Below are 20931 nucleotides of genomic sequence, written 5' to 3'. Positions count from 1 at the left end.
CCGTGTTAGTCTGTATCCGCAAAAAGAAAAGGAGGATTTGTGACACCTTGGAGATTATTTGTTAGTCTCTAAGGTGCCACAAGTCCTCCTTTTCTTTTTAATATTCATGTGACTACTGAGGATGTGTATGAACAGTCCATGATATTTTGTCAAAATTATCTTGACAGTCACTTTACACAGCTCATACATATTTTTCTGTATAGATACCCATATCTATACCTTATCTTCAATGATTTGGTTTAGTGCAGAAGTATCTGAATTGATCAATGTGATCAATAGTTATCCTGCTTTCCACTCTCCAGAGAATGGATTTGGAAAAGAACATCTGTTTCCATGACTGATAAACAACATTCAAGTACTTCTTTTTTTTTTTTTTTTAATTACCTGAACTTTGCCAACCTTCTTGCAAATGGTTGAGCATATGTAGAAGCTTTTGTGTATCCATAACCAGAGTAAATACAGTTTTAAAAAAGTCTTTGGGATGATAAATACAAAATGGATCTGGTAAGAGTGGGGAAAAATAACAGGGGAGACCATGCGAGTTAAATCGGTTCAGTTATAATTCAAAGTTAAGGGAAGAGGGCATATGGAATAACTTGGTTTTCTGCTGTTGAAAATGATGGATTAATTGAAATTTTGACTCAATCTAGCTTCCTCTGAGCTTTTATTTAAGCATGACACAACGTAATAGCCTTGTATTTGCTTTTTGATTTAATGTTTTATATTCATCTAGCTTATTTTCCCCTGCTACGTTCATTCACTTAAACTCTTGTGTAGTCATTAGTTCCTTCATATTAAGCACTTCCATACATGTGACATTGTTCCACATTTACTGTATGATTTCAATATCAGTTTTGTTTGGCTGTAAAGGTTTTTGACCATCAGACTCAATTATACTCTCAGATACAACTGCGTAACCTCACTAACTTCAGGTTGGGCATGGCACCTTTTCTAAAAGCTTAGTGTTAATCCTGATGTCCTTGCCAACTTTTGGCTTCAGTAATATTTTTTTAACCTAAGTTAGCTCACTGAATTCCTCAATTAGATACATTCTGCTTCACTTTTTATTCTGCTTTGTCTGCCACACTTAACCCCAGAAGGGGTTGCATTTTATTGGTGAAGAAAACTATCGATCGCTGAAAAATGTATGTCTGGATAATATTTAAGGAATTGTGTCTATGCTGAAAATTTAGTTCTTCAAGTGGTTGCAGATATGCATTCCACTCAGGTGTGCACTCGCCCAGCACACTGAAAGCTGAGTATTTTGCCTAACAGTACCCGTACGGGAAGTGCTCATTCCCGCTAAACCCTTAGCCTCTCCCCTGGCTATTTAAGGACAGTGCCTCCCCAGGTCATTCTGTGTGGTATTTTACCTCATGCTTTGGTATCATAGGCCTTGTCTACACTGCAGGGTAAGTCTACGTAAGTTACACAATTTAAGTTATGTTAAATAACTTGGCAGCCGAAGGAATTAAGACACGGGACGCAAGGTATGGGGGAAGCTGCGGTTGTCCTGGGCCAATGGCCCGCAACTTTTCACAATCCTGGTGGGGGTCTCCGCTCTGCCAGACTAGGACCGCAGCCTTCCCTGCACCTTAAGCCTTCAGTGATTTGGTGTCACTGGCTCTGAAGCAGTGCGGGCAGTCCTGCTGGTCACGGACCTGCTCACTCACTACCATGACAGCAGAAGGGTGCTCCATCAGCAAATCATTTGAAAAAAATGGAGGTGGCAAGTGACTTATATTTGAAGCAGCACCTTTGGGAGCAGGCCATGAAGCCTGATGTGGCATCAGGCACCCTCTGCTTATCCTCAGCCCCCTCAGATGTCATTTGAGCTGCCATGAGCTTTTCGGCCATTTTTGGGTTCCTCTCCCAGGAGAAAAACACCATTCTCCTTCTGCTGGTCTTCCTAGAAAAAGGTCTCCTAAAACAGACTGAGGCTGTTCCAGACCTAGGAGAGAATCGTTCTCCCCTTCTAAGAGAAGTGCAGACTGCCACTGTGATTCATCCAATACGTGCGAGAGAGCGGGACTATCTACTTGCTCTCCTGTACTGAGGGTATGGTACCATCCATTGAGTCTAGTACTGATGACATCGGCATTGGCACCAACTGTTTCCATGCCAATGGTGTATCAGGCAGCTTCAAACTTGCCTTGCCTGTCTGTTCCTGGCAAGTGTTTAGTTCTGGAATGTTTAGCTGTAGTAGTATCTTTGGCACCGTCTAGATTGTGCCAACAATAATGGTAAGTTTGCAACCAGTCTTCTGTGCCTCTTCCAGATCAAGGTGCAGAGTTGAGTTTGTCTTTTTGTAATTGAGGGGCTTGTCAGCACAGGTGCTATCTTCTGTGCCAATGATGACTCGATGTCCTCACAATCAGTTATTGATTGATATCTTTACAACCCTGGATACCTCCAGGAAGGGTCACACCAATGAGTCCTTCCCAGCTAGGTCTAATAATTAAATAAGGCTATCTGATCCAAAATTGATAATAGCTTGGGAGATAGCTTCGCTGTCACGAGTGAGGCTGGGCCCGACTCCCCTTAAAGGGCCAGCCAGCCTGTGATAAGATACTTAATGTGAAAATATAAACTTCTGCGGGTGTGTAAGTTATAGAATACAATGTGTAAAATAACCTGTTCAGAGAGCTTTTTTAAGGACTTAATGCCAAATGGAAGAGGGACTATTTTTGCTGAAGGCAGGTGCTGTTTGTAAGGGAGGTTTGTCAAACAGTATCTAATGCTGGAGACTGCTGGCTCTAGGTACTGAGAGAGCTCCCTCAGCAGTGAAAGGAGGATGATCCATATGGTAAGTGGTCCTCTTGTTTAATGATAGCTCTGCTCAGCGTGGCTCATGGCTGGTGTACATAAAAGCAGATGGTGTATATTGCAAGAGTGTTGGAGTAAGCTCAGCATGTAGAGAATGTTGTTTTGGCATATTACAAGACATTCTAAGAAACCACATTTTCAAGTAAGAAATTATCTCTTCAGTTAATTTGCATTAAGCTTGTAAGGAGAAAAACATCTCTAAAGTTATTTACGCAGATGTAATTGTCAAAAATCCTTATCTGAAAGTACTTACAGGACTCTTAATTTTCAGCTCATTTTATCCATTTTTCTTTATGCTCAGAAAAATCAGTTGTCCTTGTAATACTATATCAAATTAATGTTCCACTTCAATTAGCAATGCTTGATAAACAAAGAACAGAGTGACAGCTCAGAGGAGTGTAACATGATTTATTCTTTAATTTGTCCATTTTGTGGTGATTTTTAAGTCTCCTGTCATCTACAGCTTTCAACTAATGACAGGACCATTGAAGGCACGTTTGTTCTCTTCCATCGGTATGGGACCACCTTTCTTTGCTGCTGTCATGACAACAGCTCCTCCCAACACCACTACCTCCATTAGATGTTCCCTTAATTATTTGAAATGAGGCATGTATGTTTGTTCCAGCACTGAGATGGGGCTGCATTATGTATGACTCGAGAATGACAGACAGCAGAAGTGTGAAAAAACAAAGGGAAATGCAGTGAATGATGGACAGATTGCTAAAGCATTGCTAGTGTGCTTTCTGTTAAGTTAGTTGACTTAGTTGACATTTCTTAATGAATTGTCAAAAAAAAACCTTATTATGGGGCCTGTAGCCTGTGTCCTAAATATGCAGATAGCATTAGCAGTAGAGGAATGGTAAGCAGTCACTCAGAGAATCCACAAACTGGCAATAATCCTGTATTAAATATGTTGAAAATATTTTGAATATTTCTGATGTGCTGTTGCCTAAACAACTATGCCAGTCTTCAGCTAACTGCATCGTACATGTTCTGGTAGACTGCATTAATTTATTATCTCAGGCAGCCCAGGCTGTTAGTTTTTTCTATCAATTGTATTGAAATATTTGAGTTTCTGTAGATACACTTTATATAAAAAAAAAGAGAATTCTGGGAGTTCCCACTAATTAATAGATATCAGACCAAGATGAAGGCAGATATTCTTCAAGGGATGGTACCTATATGTATTCCACACATGGGGATATGCATGTGCCCGAGTTGGGCATTTTTTGCAAGCAATGTCTGTTGGCCTACACACATGCTCAGAACTTAAGACATAAAAGATGGCGTGGACTGATGTCTTTCCAATTCCTTCTTACCCCTGCATGGTCTGAGTTGGAATCTTCATTGTCTTTTTTTTTTTCCTGCATCATTGCTGTAAGCAAGTGTATATAGTTAGCTGTTTTTTTTTAAAATAGTTTTAGTAGTCTTTCCCCCCCAGAACTTGGGAAGTTCAGGAACAGAGACTCAGAAAACATCTTGTGGAGAAGACCGTGATAACCCAATCAGATCTGGGTGGGGGTGGGACCCCGTACAGCAGTCTCATCAAGTGGACAGTGTCCCTCTGAGCACAAGCTTGGGATTGGAGGCTGAGACTGTTAAGCCTAAGGAGAAGGCATCACGTGAGAGCAAGGGATTCTCATAGACATAGGGACAAGCCATCTTCTAAAAATGCCCTGCAGAAAGAGGATTCCTTCCCATCAGAGTTGGGGTAGATGGCATGCACAGGTGCTAAGAACTTATGCCTGAGTGAATCTTCTTGACAGGAGAAGGTGAGCAGGGGTATAGATCTGACAGTTCCTACGTTGGCTCTGATGGTGAAGGCTCGGGATAAACAGCTCCTGGTGCTCCCATCCACTTATAAGACCTGATGCTGTATTAGTAGCAACACGGCCCTGGAGGGAGCCAACCGATGTGGTGACCAAGGAAGCTCCAGTTCTGTTGCTCTGGCATTGGACTCTCTTTATACTCCAGAGCAATCTGAGACCTACATCTCACCAGAGGACATCTTGGCTCTTTCTTATCTGCATTCACCACCCCCATCAGGACTATTCTGGAACACTGTGACACCAGAGGAAGAGACTATCCTGATGATGCAGAGTTGTTCCCCCATCCTACCTGCTTGTGTTGAGGTGCAATCATCAGTACCATTGGTTCTGCCAGAGATAAGGGATCTGGCTTTCTCTTTGGACGGGTCAGAAGACCTGCAGAAGTCTTTGGCATTGAGCAGAGGTGTCATGGTACAGGAGCACCAGAAGATCAGAGTTCTGGCCTCCAACCTGATGCAGTTAGCCAAGAGACAGGTGGAAATTCCTATGCATGGAGTCCTACTCCACCAGTTGATCCAGCCTACTGGCAAAGTTGGAGATCATAGGAGCCCTACCCTAGACACCCTGGAGTCGTATTTGCCATTGCCTGGACACGTACGATTAACCCCATCAGAATATTCAGAAGGGGAAGGTGAGCTGGTTCCAGGACCAGTCTGGTCTTTCACGGGATGAGGCAGTTATTCCATAGTCTTTGTGTCTGCCAGATGACTTAAAAGCAATATCAGATTCAGCTTGAGTACTTCCAGGACCTCAACACAGTTTACTAGATGTTCTTCAGCCTTCTGGTCCCAGTTGAGTGACCCTCCCCATTGAGGCCATCATGGACCTGGCAAAGTTGATTTCACTCATTCTTGCTGCTTGTACTCTCTTTCCTAAGAGGGCCAAGAAGTGCTATTTTGTGCCATTTCCGAGGGGAGGGGGGATTTTTGTTCTCACCCATTCCCTAACTTTGATTGGCAGGTGGCTAGAGAGCGGCCCAAGCAACAGCACCCAAAGGCTATTCCCTTTGATAAGGGATACAAGCAACTCAGCCTTCTAGGGAAAAAGGTCTTCTCTTCCACCTGCCTCCAGTTCAGGATCTCAAATTATCAGGCCCACTTGGCCAAATAGGATTTTACTAATTATACTGTATTTATGGGAATTTAAGGACACGCTTCCTGAGGAGGATAGGACCTGCTTCCAGACCTCGGTGAATGAGGGCAGATTGGTGGCCAAAACTTCCTTTCTACCTAGCCATGGTGGATGTGGCAGATACTGCACCTAGGAGGATGGCTATGGATGTTATGAGGAGAGACTTTTATGGTTGCAATCCTTGGGTTTCCCTAGAGAGGTGCAGAACACCATCCAAGATATGCCCTTCGATACTATAAACCTATATATATATATATATATATATATATATATATATATATATATATATATATATATATATATATATATACACTATAAATTCCATGAGATGGATGAGTCTCTCCACTCCGTCAAAGACTCAAGGACAATGCTTTGCTCACTAGGCAAGGTGGTCTTGCTCTATACTCCTGACCATAAAAGAAACACCATATATAGGGTAAGACCACCTTGCTCCTTTTACCACTAACATCCTCAGGAGCTGCCACATGGAGGGTATATAGATCCAGGAACACAGCCATTGCTACATCCACCGCTGCTTGGTACTCTGACTTCCAAGCAGAGTTTTTTTTATGGGATTGACTAAACCTGTGTCCCTTTATTGATTCTGCTTCATTCCCCTCCTCTGACATTCAGAGGCCACCTTACCCAACTTGACACAAACTGGAGGGCCCTAACTACAGGCACATGGATATTACAGATTTATGGTGGCCATCTGAGTTTCTGATAACTCCTACCCACAACCCCTCTTCCTGGTTCCTTTTCAGGGACCACTTTCATGAGGAGATTCTATGACAAGAGTGAACTCCCTTTTCAGTGGAGCCTCAACATTAAGGGAAGGGATTCTGTTCTCCTTACTACTTGATCCCCAAGAAGAATGGGGAATAGAGTCCAGTTCTCTTTCTGACAAAGCTAAATATGTTCACTTGAAAACAAAAATTCTGCATGATATCCTTGGTATCACTAATTTCCTCATTAAAGGAGGGTACATAGTTTTCGGCTCTCTACATGAGACATGCTTTTTCGCATAGACATCCAACTGGGCGCCAGGTGGTTCCTCTTTAATCAAGACCATTACCAGATCAGAGTCCTCCCTTTTAGTCTAGCCACAGTACTCAGGTCTTTGCAAAGGTTTTTTCAGCAGTGGCTGCTTGGGTGAGAGGAAAGGGATTTTTATTATCTTCCTCAATGACTGGCTTAAGATTGTCAGTTTCTACAAGGAAGTCCAGCAGACAATCCGTATTCTTTTCAGCTTTCTGTCTTTCCTGGGTGTCTGCATCAATCATGGAAAATCCATGCTGACCCCAACGAGGTTCATAATTTTATGCAAGAGCATATCTACTTCTCGAGGTTTCATGTGTGCTCTCATATATCGGGTCACTCTCAGACCTAATCAGGACATCAATCAGAACTTGTCTTTCCTTCCTTGGCCAGATGGCTTCATGCACATAGATGATGCTGTTCATCAAGTTTAATCTTTGCTGCCTACAAGCCTTGTTTCTCTCTGTGTACTCACCAGAGAAGGGTAACATAAATGACTATTCTGCTCAAATTTTGAGGGTCTCGGTGGACAAAACCAGCAAAGGCTTGGGTGGGCATCCTGTTCACACTAACTCTCAAGGTAGCCATTGTTATCAATGCCTCCCTCTTGGGTTGGGGTGATCAGATGGGTGATCATATGGCACAGGATATCTGGACCCTACAAGAGTCCAGAATGCATATAATTTTACTAGATCTTAGGGCAGTCTGTCAAGCCTTCAGTGCCTTCTGCCCACTCATCTGAACCTAACGTGGCCAAATATTATTGGACAACATGACAACGTTTTACATAAACAAGCAGGGGCTGAGCAAGATCTCTCCCTCTGCGACAGAGGTAGTCACCCACTAGACTTGGTACATTAGCCATTGCATAACAGCAGCATATTTACCAAAATTTTATAGTGGACTCCTGAGCAGACATTTTTCCACAAATCATGCATGGGAGATTCACAGGTTGGTTTTCAATGACATCTTCGTCCAATAGGGATGCTGGTCTGGGACTTTCTCACCTCACTAGTGAAAAGGAAACTTCCTTGGTGTTGCTCCAGAATAGCCCAGGGCAAGGACTTACAGGTGTCATGGAAGGATCGCCTGGGGTACGCCTTCCCTCCCAATCAATTGATACCACAAGTTGTACAGAAGATTCACCAAGACAGCTTAAGTCTTTCTGTGTCCAGCTGATCAAAACATTTCTGTTGTACTGTTGAAGTTTTCAGTTCAGCCACCGTGAATATACCCACATTGCTGGACCTTCTAACACAGCACAGTGTCAGGGTCAAGCACCCCAGCCTGGGACTGCTGCAACTCAGAGCCTGGTATTTGGATGGATGTCTGAAATAGAGCGCTCATGTTCCAAAAGGGTGCAATGCATCCTTAATCAAAGCAGAGAAGACTCTGAGAAGCTGTTATTTAGTAAAATGGAAGTTTCTCTTCTTGGACTCACCAGTGTGTCTTGTTTCCAGAATCTGCAAAGAACAAAGGAAGGCTACAATGCCAATACTTAACTTTCATTTTAAGTTTGTTATAAGGTGGATAGTTAAACTGTCTTAAAAAAATATGCGTGCGCACACATTCTTGCTTTCTAGGTTATCCTTGTCAGCCTACATACTACTGTAAGATGTTATTTTGTAGGTTACAGGCGTCTTCAAGAGCTAGCTACACTTCGAATTGCCATTGACAAGTTTTCTCCGCCCTCTAGATTACTAGTATAGAATTAGAAAGTGCTTTTGATACCTACCCACGTGCTATTTATATAGACTGTTTTATATGCTGATAAATGCAATGTTGACTCTTGCATTGAAATTAAAAAAAAAAGCTTGTATTAACTAGCCCAAACCTTAAACTTATTCTCATTTACTACTTTAATTTTGTTTTAAACCAGTGTTTTAAGGTCAGTGTAAGAACTCTGTACTATGTTTTAAAAAATTATACAGCATAATATTTAAGGTGGATAATGCAGGAAAGTGTTAAGCTTTTTACATTTGTGAGACACCTCTACAATTGGACTTGACCAAAATATCGAACCTGCCCAGACTCAATCTAGAAATATGGAGACAAGTCAGTCTGGAGTTGGCATTTCCCCTACTCCCACCACCTGAGTCCATGTAGATAAATTCTTAGCATCCAAATTTGTACACAAGTTTGTGCCCAATTTTTAACATTCAATTTACCTTAATGTCAAATAGTTTAGAGTTGCATTATGATTGAATATGCAGAAGGCCTCAAGTTCCAACAGATCAATAATACTGTGGTAAATGTGTCTTTAATGGACAGGCCACCCAACTTTGAAGTGAAAATGAATCTGCAAATCTGTGATCATCTTTAGGGAAGATGCAATAATTGGACTAAGCTTGTATTACACCTTCTCGCTCCTCATTGTCTCCAGCGAGGAGATGTGCTAATTATGCCCATAACAGCTTTTCTGTTGTGGAAATCTGTTTCCCAGTGTTTTTTGTCTCTGATCATACTGGGTTTGCAAGAGCTCTCCGTGGGAAAGCCCAGGTACAGCATGCAAAAGTGATAGCACAAGAATAAACACTTAATAGTTTTATATTGACAAAACAAATGCTTGCATGAGAGGAAAGCTAAAGTGGGGAAGAAGGCTTTGAAAGTGTACTGCAAAGCAAAAAAAGCGTTTGTGATAAAGGAATAGCGAAATCTTAATTCTGCTTTAACATTCAAAAAAATCAAGTCTGATTATAGCTCTCTTGCTGGTGGACTAGTATGGTGACATCTCATGAATGAAATATGATTTGCTGCTCTCCCAAATTTCAGTTAAAAGGAAAAAAAATGTTGAGATTAAGGTCTGATCTACATAGTTTTATTACTGATGCAATTCTGCCTATGGGTGTGACTGTCTTAGACTGAAAAACAGGATGTCTTAAATATGGAGGAGTCTCCCTCAACTGGGAATTAGGCAAGCGATGGCATAAGCCTGTTGTGATGTCACTTAGTCCTTTGGTAATAAACAGGGCAGTCCAGAGCTGATATTCCTGAACTTTATGAAGTATTTCAAAACAAATCAGGTGAGTAAAAACGAGTCACCCAATAACCGCTGATGTGTAGGTGTCCTGGAGATGCAATATTTTACATATAATCTGTTGGGGGCAGAAAAATCCAGTTACAGGCAATCAGAGGACTGTCTTGAAGGGTATTTTTTAGGAATGTGACTAGTAGCCATATGTGAAACAAACTTGAGGGGTTATGTAGAGCACATTGCTAAATATCTATGCATGTTTTGGGACTAGAACAAAGCAGGACCTACATTAAATTAATTCATGCTAATTTCTGCTTCAGTGGTTAGATCTGGGGTGATGCAGTGTGTCCAAACAATAAACCAGGCTACAGCAAAAAAAATAGCCCCGACTAAGTCAGGGGCCTGTGCCATTCTTGTTCATGTGACTGAGACACATAGGTGACTAACTGGCCCCTAGAACAGATTTATCTGACGGCAAGAGAAGCCTTTTAGGCTGAGATTGTTGCAGATTAGAATAATTTTTCATAATTCTGAGGTGTATATTGTGCCTGTATAGTTGCCAACTAGATGTTTGTTTCCATTTACCTCTTTTTGTGTTTCTCTGTGGTGATCAGCCAATACAATTTGCAGTGTAAGGTAATTAGAATTAGGTAGAAATGTCTGAGACGGTATATTCATTCATCAAAGATGGGGAACTTGTGCCATGAGCATTTTTCTGGAGCCTGCCATCATGCACTTGAGAATCTAAGCTTTCACTTCCGAATTAAGTCATTATTGAGAGAACTCCAAAATAGAAGCTGTGAATAAACTGGTGTAATGATATACTCCTGAGCCTGAAACAGCAGCCTCCCTCATTCATTTCATTGAAGTGTTGACATGGAAGCCTACCAACTACTGAACTAGTTAACTATTTTGTTTCTGATCAAAGCATATAAGAAAGGAAAAGGGCAATCATATAATAATCTGAATTATCTACTGAGATTGGCATCCAAATTCTACCAAGGGATATCTGAGTCAAACAAAGCCCTAAGTAGAAGAGAATCTGTAGTGTAATCAGTTCCACGATTAAATCCAGTCCAGGGTTTAAGCAGACCATATGTGGTTCACTAAGGAACACAACTTGTGGTGTAATCTGCAAGATAGAGATCCAGGTTGTTACAGGTCTGTGAGCCCAGCATCCTACATAAAGAATTTGCTTTGTGTTTTATACCTGAATTGTCACTTATATATTGCATGGCATAGTACAGTCAAGTTGGGCATCTGAACCTCACCAAGCACAATGGAGCACACAAGACATGTTTTCAAAATCTGTACAACTTCCTGAAGGTTGTCGCAATCTGTTTTATGGACTAGGCTTAGTTTGTGGCAGAGTTTGGATGTATATCACTGCTTTTTCCCTCCAGCCATACCCCTAAGGATAAGAGCACATTTCCCTAAATGTGAACATTAAAAATACCATTTAGGGTGGTTGCTGAGTCTCTCTCTACTCATGATTCTTTATATTCAGAAAAAAATGTAGTCCATCCCTCTTGGTCAAGTCAATACAAAATACAGTTTTTGATTGTACTGTGGGAAAAGCCTGCTGCTTATGGCAGAATACATTGCTTTAAAACTCCTAATTGTCCAGGAATTGTGTTAACTTTCTGCCCACCACTGCTCATTAATACCAATTCTGAGCAGTGTTAAGAGGTTCGACAGTATTTTCCTGTAATTTTTTTCTGCTTCATAGTCCATATTGTATATTTTTAGCTAAATACTGATGTGATGGAAGACTTGAAAACTACAGTATACTTCACTTTTTCTTAAGTATACTGTGATGTGAATTGCATTGTTTCAATGGTTGTATTAGGGTTACATTTGTTTTAGAGCTTAGTTTTAGACTTAGACTTTGTAGAGCTTTGTAATATTGGCAGACCTTGAAGCTTAAACCATTACCACTTGCTCCAAGTATGCATGTTGGGCTATGTGGTGAAGTAAACTATAAATATTACTGTCTCAGATACAGTGTACCTGGCTCTGTACGATGGATTAAAAAAAATTGAACTCTTGCTGCATATTTTTGGTTATTAATCAAGATATTTACGTTTTTTGGTTAAATAACACTGTTGCACAAGCAATAGTAATATTTCTTGATCAGCTTAGTCAATCATCATTTGCTAATTTATTTCTCTTGCGTTATCTTAGAAATTATTCTAATGCTCATTAATATTTCTGGATTAACTGTCCAAAACTGATATCCTGCTTGTTCACAAAACCAGGTAAAGCCCAGGTGGCAGTATACAAGCTTTCCCACAAAACTTTGCCGGTGGATCTTAGCGGGAAAGAGCACCTCTGAAGTCAAAAGTAGGTATTCCCTGCCTATTGAACCATTGGCAGGTCTCTGTCTCAGCACTTGTGAAATTGGCCTGTTTTGCTTGCTGCGACTTGCATGTACCTGACTTGAAGAGCTCTGTATAAGCTGGAAAGTTTGTGTGTCTCACCAGCAGAAGTTAGTCCAGTAAAAGTATTACTTCACCCTCCTTGACTCTTTAGCAACCAAGAGGGACCGCTAGGAACCACCTTGTCCCATTACGAACTAGATACTATCACCTAAAGCCATTGAACAGCAGTCAGATGGTTTTGACTTTCTGTTAAGAAGCTGGGCCAGGTTTGATCTGGTGAACTAGTTTAATGGTTTATCATGGTTAGTAATGTTCTGAAACATTAGCCCTTCTTACACCAGAACTGCTTGGAAGAACTTGACTCTTGCTAGCTTCCTAATATACTCAACCATAGTAACTGTCTTCAGATGGAAAACTCACACATGCGACTATAGGAAAAAAATTTACACAACTGGGTATCCTTTACTGAAGGAATGTGTTGTCAGCCACATGGGATATATATTGATTAAACAGTGTCTAGAAGTTTGTTTCCAACACACACCTTTCCATAGCAGAAGGGTATACAAAATTTAGTAATTTATAAATGAGGGAACAAAAGTTAAGTTCTCTACTTGAAGTCAGATCTGCATCCCCAAATGTCTTTCTTTTCCCATTCACTCCTATCTCACTGGACATTGAGCTGCCTTCAGGGTATGGTTTGGTTCAGAAAGCCTCATCAGATTACATGGCAAGTCAATTAATATGCTCAAATTGTATTAAAAACATTACACTCACCTGTGAGTTGCTGTTGGGAATGTAACTTTAAAAGTAACCTTCCCTCTCGAATCCAATACTACTTGTTTCAGCTGTTAATTTAAAGAAAAGCTAAAATGGGACCTTCAAACAGATCTTAATGCATCTCTTAATAAAAAGCAAAGTAAGACCCCTATGATACTGTACTACTTAAGAGTGTTGGAAGTCAGTAATTAATGCAGCAGCAAGGACTAGTTGGTGGTTACTCCTTACAAGTCTTGTCCTGTCTGCTGTGCTCAGCATTTTCACTTTTGGCTTCCAATTTTTTTTCTAATAGTTTTTCCTCCTTCAAAGCTGCAGTGGAAGTCGTCTGACAACACAATCCTCACTTATTCCCCTGATCTGAGAGCCCCATGACTTGGAGGGAAGGAGTTAATTAAGCAGCATTTCATGAGGAAAAATGGTTGCTGCATCCTATACCCTGGGAAACTTGATGGATCAGGACAATAAGATTTTGGGAGATCACTTAAGTATCCAGACTCCTGGGAGTGAATCAGTGTGGAAAAAATTGCAGAGGGCTATAACACAATTCACATATGAGGTTGGCTGAAGCTGAGGAACTGTTGTCTGTGCTGCATTTTAAAGTTACCCAGTTGTGTTAATGTTTACAATAATGTAGTCTTTCCTGTTCTGTAAAGCAGTGGTTTCTGTGAAGGCTGTCCAGGCCTGGAGACTTCCTTGTAAGTCAATAGTAAATTTTGAAAGAATTGGGGTAAGTTTGATACAGGATTTACTAGTCAGTCAAAGGTTTTTATTACTGGGGTATTTAATTTGTGAGTTAATACATGCCACCAAAAGATTACTTTTGTTGTTTCATCCTTTCTTGTTACCAAGAAATATGAAGTGCAAAATGTTTCCCACCTTTTCCTTTCATCGATATTTCCCTGGTAACCCATCATGTGAATTGTGTTTGCAATATTTGTCCTTCACATGCCATATTTGAATACTCTCTCAGGTTGAGTGCAAACACTAAATTCTTTTTTCTCATTTATTGGAATATATACCTAATCTACTTTTTCCATAATGATACAAAATTAATCTCTTCTACTTTCAGTCCTTTCACAAATTGTTAAATTAAAGTTAAAAATACTGTGTTGATGCAAGTTGACAGCAAGTGAATGTTCCATATCCAAACGAAGGAAAACCAGATTAAGTATTTGTTTTCTGTCTAGTTTTTATGTGAGTTGATTTCATTACTACTGCTTCCCCAGTCTGCTACCAATTTGTAAAGGGAGGAAATTTTTCTAATTTGCAACAAGCATTGTGACTGCCACGAAAAGGTATATCAAGGTATAGTAGTAGCTGTAGTTACTGACAGTCTTAGTAAAATCACTAAAGACAATTGGATAGTATGTGTGTTATGGTCTTAGATTTTTTTTTTTTTTTAAACTCAGTACTTCTGCATGGTTGGCTGTTAACATCAAAAGAGAAGCTGTCTTGCTAGATTTTCTTGAGTATGAGAATTGCATCTAGAATGGCATCTTATGTGACAGTGACCAGTACCAGAGGCTTCACATGTGGGGGTAAAAACCCCACAGAAGGCTGATGTGGGGGTAATCTTCCCACCTTATGTCTCATTTTCGTCTCTAATGGAGATAGTTTGTCCTGAAGCTTATATTTTTAATATCTTTTTCAGAATTCTTGTATCTTTTGGATATTTTTGTAACTATAAACACTGCAGTCTCGTCTTGTGTTCATAGCCTTAGCTTCCTGTTGGAATGGGTTCAACGGTCTACAGGCTAGAGTTTCCTATTATCAGTTTTGAATATCAGCTTTTAATTTTCTATTGAGTGTCCCCTTTTCTCTTACGACTTGGAGAATAAAAGTTCCATATCTACCTTTTCTATACCATTTATATACTTCTATCATGTCCTCTTATTTATGTCCTCGCAAGGCAACGTATTGTTCCTTCTGTTTTCACTTGTGAGAGATGGCTCAAATACATATACTTCAATCCTAGAAGTTTTCTGCCTTTGCAGGTTTCCCATTTTTCATTCAAGTACGCTTGAATGTAGAATCCATTGTACATAAAATTGTACACATTCAATTACCTTTGCCTCTTTATTGGATATTTAAGAATTCAAATTAAGTGTTCTATATATCCATACTGTGGCTAATTTGAAAATACTGAAAGAATGGGTAATTAATCTTTTTAAAACTCCTGTATAATACATGAATTAATCAATCAAGCATTCTGTAGCATTAGCCTTCAATCCTTCTGAAGCAGTATTTCCTCTAGGGTAATTGTGGTCCATGTTTTGTGCCAAGGGCAAAGTTTCACTAGCATCAGACAGCTGCAGCGGCACAGGAGCTAGCAAACAGAGCTGTAAACAGGGGAGTTTGAGTGGGAGTTTGTATTGTGGTGCTTGTTGGGGGTTTGCTTTTGCTGGGGGGGTGGTCTTTTTGGTGTGACTTGTGTTTCCCAGATTAACAGGATTTAGCTGGGAAGGCGATGACAGATACAGAGGCAGCTGTGGGAGTGACTCCTGTAGTGAAAGACACATGGAGGATGACTGGATGTGGAAGCTGTGGTATGTACATGATCCTGGAGGGGGGACCTGGTAAGAGTTCTTTCTGCATGAAATGCCATCTGATAGAGCTGATGGAGGAAAAGATCCGAGGTTTGGAGATGCAGGTGGAAAGTCTGGTTGAGTTTAGGAAGGGGTTTGAGCAGATGATGGAGCAAAGATATGAGGTATCTGAAGGGAAAAGCTCACTCACAGATGGAAGCAGGGCTGGGGAATTTTGAGGGGAGACGGGGTGAGGAAAGTGGTCAGTGGAAGCATGTGACTAAAAGAACCAGGCAGAGGAAAAGGGCTAGTGAAGGAGAAATAGAGCTTAGGAACAGGTTTGCAGAGTTGGAAAATGAAGAAGGGGCTCAGCAGGTGGTCACTGAAGGTGGAAGGGTAAGGAAGAAGAGAAGAGAGGCTAGTCCTATAGGAAAAGCAGAAGAGTCAAGGTAGACTACCCCAAATATGAGCCCCAGGAGGATACAGGATGGGTTGAAGAGGATTATAAGGGAAAATAGGAATGGGAAGAACTTGCAGCCAGAGGGAACAGGGGACAGACTGGAGGATAGCACTGTCGCCAGGAAAAGGCAGGTCTATGTGATCGGGGACTCTTTATTGAGAAGAATAGACAGGCCTGTAACTGGAGCTGATCGAGAGAATAGAAGGGTGTGCTGTCTTCCGGGTGCTAAGATACGGGATGTAGACCTGAGGTTGAAAAGGATCCTAAAGGGAGCGGGAAAGAATCCCTTAATTATCCTTCATGTGGGAACAAATGATACGGCTAGATTCTCGCTGGAAAGTATTAAGGGAGACTATGCTAGGCTGGGGAAGACGCTTAAGGAAATTGAGGCTCAGGTGAACTTTAGTGGGATCCTGCCTGTTCCTAGAGAAGGGCAACAAAGGTGTGACAAGATTATGACTGTCAACAGATGACTTAGGCAGTGGTGCTATAGGGAGGGCTTTGGGATGTATGGCCACTGGGAGGCATTCACGGACAGAGGACAGTTCTCTCGGGATGGACTTGATCTGAGTAGGGAAGGAAATAGACTTCTAGGATGGAGGCTGGCACAACTGATAAAGAGAGCTTTAAACTAGGAATTTGGGGGAGATGGTTGGGAGATGTGCAGGTAATTTCCATGCCAGATTTTAGCATTGAGAGGGAAGAAGACGAAGTAAGAAAGGATACAGCCGTGGGGTGGAGAATGTATATAAGGAGCGAGGGCGGTGTGGATACTAGTCTAATAGGTTATACTGGCTGTAGAATGACTGTACCTAATAGGGTACAAAATGTGAGCGAGGCCAAACAGCAAAAATTAAGATGTTTGTACACCAATGCGAGGAGCCTAGGTAACAAAATGGAGGAACTAGAGCTACTGGTGCAGGAAGTGAAACCAGATATTATAGGGATAACAGAAACATGGTGGAATAGTAGTCATGACTGGACTACAGGTATTGAAGGGTATGTGCTGTTGAGGAAAGACGGAAACAAAGGTAAAGGTGGTGGAGTAGCATTGTATATCAATCATGAGGTAGAATGTAAAGAAATAAGAAGCGATGCAATGAATGAGACAGAGTCCGTCTGGGCAAAAATTACATTGGGGAAGATAACTAGTAAAGCCTCTCCTACGATAGTGCTTGGGGTGTGCTATAGACCTCGGGGATCTAATTTGGATATGGATAGAGCCCTTTTTAATGTTTTTAATAAAGTAAATACTAATGGAAACTGCGTGATCATGGGAGACTTTAACTTCCCAGATATAGACTGGAGGACCAGTGCTAGTAATAATAATAGGGCTCAGATTTTCCTAGATGTGATAGCTGATGGATTCCTTCATCAAGTAGTTGCTGAACTGACTAGAGGGGATGCCATTTTAGATTTAATTTTGGTGAGTAGCGAGGACCTCACAGAAGAAATGGTTGTGGGGGACAATCTTGGCTCAAGTGATCATGAGCTAATTCAGTTCAAACTAAATGGAAGGATTAACAAAAATAAATCTGCAACTAGAGTTTTTTTGATTTCAAAAGGGCTGACTTTCAAAAATTAAGGAAATTAGTTAGGGAAGTGGATTGAACTGAAGAACTTGTGGATCTAAAGGTAGAGGCCTGGGATTACTTTAAATCAAAGCTGCAGAAGCTATCGGAAGCCTGTATCCCAAGAAAGGGGAAAAAATTCATAGGAAGGAGTTGTAGACCAAGCTGGATGAGCAAGCATCTTAGAGAGGTGATTAAGAAACAGAAAGCATACAGGGAGTGGAAAATGGGAGATATCAGCAAGGAATGCTACCGTATTGAGGTCAGAACATGTAGGGATAAAGTGAGACAGGCTAAAAGTCGAGTAGAGTTGGACCTTGCAAAGGGAATTAAAACCAATAGTAAAAGGTTCTATAGCCATATAAATAAGAGGAAAACTAAGAAAGAAGAAGTGGGGCCGCTAAACACTGAGGATGGAGTGGAGGTTAAAGATAATCTAGGCATGGCCCAATATCTAAACAAATACTTTGCCTCAGTCTTTAATAAGGCTAAAGAGGATCTTGGGGATAATGGTAGCATGACAAATGGGAAGGAGGATATGGAGGTAGATATTACCATATCTGAGGTAGAAGCGAAACTGAAACAGCTTAATGGGACTAAATCGGGGGGCCCAGATAATCTTCATCCAAGAATATTAAAGGAATTGGCACCTGAAATTGCAAGCCCATTAGCAAGAATTTTTAATGAATCTGTAAACTCAGGAGTAGTACTGAATGATTGGAGTATTGCTAATATAGTTCCTATTTTTAAGAAAGGAAAAAAACGTGATCCGGGTAACTACAGACCAGTTACATCTGTAGTATGCAAGGTCCTGGAAAAAATTTTGAAGGAGAAATTAGTTAAGGACATTGAAGTCAATGGTAAATGGGACAAAATACAACATGGTTTTACAAAAGGTAGATTGTGCCAAACCAACCTAATCTCCTTTTTTGAAAAAGTAAGATTTTTTTAGATAAAGGAAATGCAGTGGATCTAATTTACCTAGATTTCAGTAAGGCATTTGATACCGTGCCACATGGGGAATTATTAGTTAAATTGGAGAAGATGGGGATCAATATGAACATCAAAAGGTGGATAAGGAATTGGTTAAAGGGGAGACTATAACGGGTCCTACTGAAAGGTGAACTGTCAGGTTGGAGGGGGGTTACCAGTGGAGTTCCTCAGGGATCAGTTTTGGGACCAATCTTATTCAATCTTTTTATTACTGACCTTGGCACAAAAAGTGGGAGTGTGCTAATAAAGTTTGCAGATGATACAAAGCTGGGAGGTATTGCCAATTCGGAGAAGGATCGGGATATTATACAGGAGGATCTGGATGATCTTGTAAACTGGAGTAATAGTAATAGGATGAAATTTAATAGTGAGAAGTGTAAGGTTATGCATTTAGGGATTAATAACAAGAATTTTAGTTATAAGCTGGGGACGCATCAATTAGAAGTAACGGAAGAGGAGAAGGACCTTGGAGTATTGGTTGATGATAGGATGACTATGAGCTGCCAATGTGATATGGCTGTGAAAAAAGCTAATACGGTTTTGGGATGCATCAGGAGAGGCATTTCCAGTAGGGATAAGGAGGTTTTAATACCATTATACAAGGCACTGGTGAGACCTCACCTAGACTACTGTGTGCAGTTCTGGTCTCCCATGTTTAAAAAGGATGAATTCAAACTGGAGCAGGTACAGAGAAGGGCTACTCGGATGATCCGAGGAATGGAAAACTTGTCTTATGAAAGGAGACTTAAGGAGCTTAGCTTGTTTAGCCTAACTAAAAGAAGGTTGAGGGGAGATGTGACTGCTCTGTATAAATATATCAGAGGGATAAATACTGGAGAGGGAGAGGAATTATTTCAGCTCAGCACCAATGTGGACACAAGAACAAATGGATATAAACTGGCCACCAGGAAGTTTAGACTTGAAATTAGATGAAGGTTTCTAACCATCAGAGGAGTGAAGTTTTGGAATAGCCTTCCAAGGGAAGCAGTGGGGGCAAAAGATCTATCTGGTTTTAAGATTCTACTCGATAAGTTTATGGAGGAGATGGTATGATGGGATAATGGGATTTTGGTAATTAACTGATCTTTAAATATTCAGGGTAAATAGGCCTAATCCCCTGAAATGAGATATTAGATGGATGGGATCTGAGTTACTACAGAAAATTCTTTCCTGGGTATCTGGCTGGTGAATCTTGCCCATATGCTCAGGGTTTAGCTGATTGCCATATTTGGGGTCGGGAAGGAATTTTCCTCCAGGGCAGATTGGAGAGGCCCTGGAGGTTTTTCGCCTTCCTCTGTAGCATGGGGCATGGTTGACTTGAGGGAGGCTTCTCTGCTCCTGGAAGTCTTTAAACCATGATTTGAGGACTTCAATAGCTCAGACATAGGTGAGGTTTTTCGTAGGAGTGGGTGGGTGAGATTCTGTGGCCTGCGCTGTGCAGGAGGTCGGACTAGATGATCAGAATGGTCCTTTCTGACTTTAGTATCTATGAATCTAAAAGTATATGAAAAATGCTGCTTTTCTTTCCTGAAGTTTTTATTTGTGTGATTAGTCTGAGAACTCAGTATGTACACTGAAAAGGTAGTAGAATAAAGTTCAGTACTGTGGCAAGATGCAATATATTTTCTATATATTAAACTCTTGTTTCAGTTCTGTAGCATTTCTAATAGATGAAAATCACATCTCCCAACTTTAGTAATTGACTTTTTAGCTACTCTTTCAGTTACCCTACAAATAGATTTCCAAGTCAACTAAGTATAGTTCTGAATACTTAAAATCCCAAATAATAAGCAGATACTTGCCTTGTGATTTACTGGGAGATCCCCTTTTTTTAAACCCCTTGGAGTGGTACATAGCCTACTCAAGCAACACTCCAACATGTGCCAGGTTGTGGTATAGCTTCCATGGTGCCTTGCTGAATCACAGCATTGGCCTGCTTGGAGTGAGGGACCTGGGTGAGTGGTAACTTGTTCAGAATAGGAAGTGACTTTGAAATTTTTTAACATGATCTTTGACCAGCTAAACTACTTTGCCAGCTTGCAGAAGCACATAAAGTAATAAACTGCTTGTGTGTTCCATCTCAAACTAGCTTTGTGAAACAGCAGGGCTTGAACAGACTGTGATGTCACATGATACCACAGCGCACATCATGTTGTAGTGTGGGTGCTGGCAATATGTGATGTAGGGCATTGTTTCCCAAACTTGGGATGCAGTTTGTTCAGGGAAAGCCCCCAGTGGGTGGGGCCGGTTTGTTTACCTGCCTGCGTCTGCAGGTTCGGACGATCGTGGCTCCCACTGGCCGCGGTTCACCGCTGCTGGCGAATGGGGGCTGCGGGAAGCGGCAGCTGGTATGTCCCTCAGCCCGCGCTGTTTCCCGCAGCCCCCGTTGGCCTGCAGCAATGAACTGCGGCCAGTGGGAGCCGTGA

At 41.1% G+C, this 20931-nt stretch overlaps 1 protein-coding gene and 1 long non-coding RNA gene across 11 annotated transcripts in view; both read left to right on the top strand.

Moving 5' to 3' along the window:
- The window catches only part of AGAP1 (ArfGAP with GTPase domain, ankyrin repeat and PH domain 1), a 694641-nt gene that overhangs the window by 88003 nt on the left and 585707 nt on the right, over window positions 1-20931 (top strand). The window lies entirely within an intron of this gene.
- Window positions 134-16062, top strand: LOC122458208. The gene is made up of 3 exons (XR_006278123.1): window positions 134-976; window positions 8032-8037; window positions 16051-16062. It is a non-coding gene; the product is annotated as an uncharacterized LOC122458208 (long non-coding RNA).

This window comes from Dermochelys coriacea, chromosome 11 (genome assembly GCF_009764565.3).
Source record: "Dermochelys coriacea isolate rDerCor1 chromosome 11, rDerCor1.pri.v4, whole genome shotgun sequence".
Lineage (NCBI taxonomy): Eukaryota > Metazoa > Chordata > Testudines > Dermochelyidae > Dermochelys > Dermochelys coriacea.
Note: the sequence above shows the minus strand (reverse complement) of the source record. Positions and strands in the feature narration are given on the sequence as shown.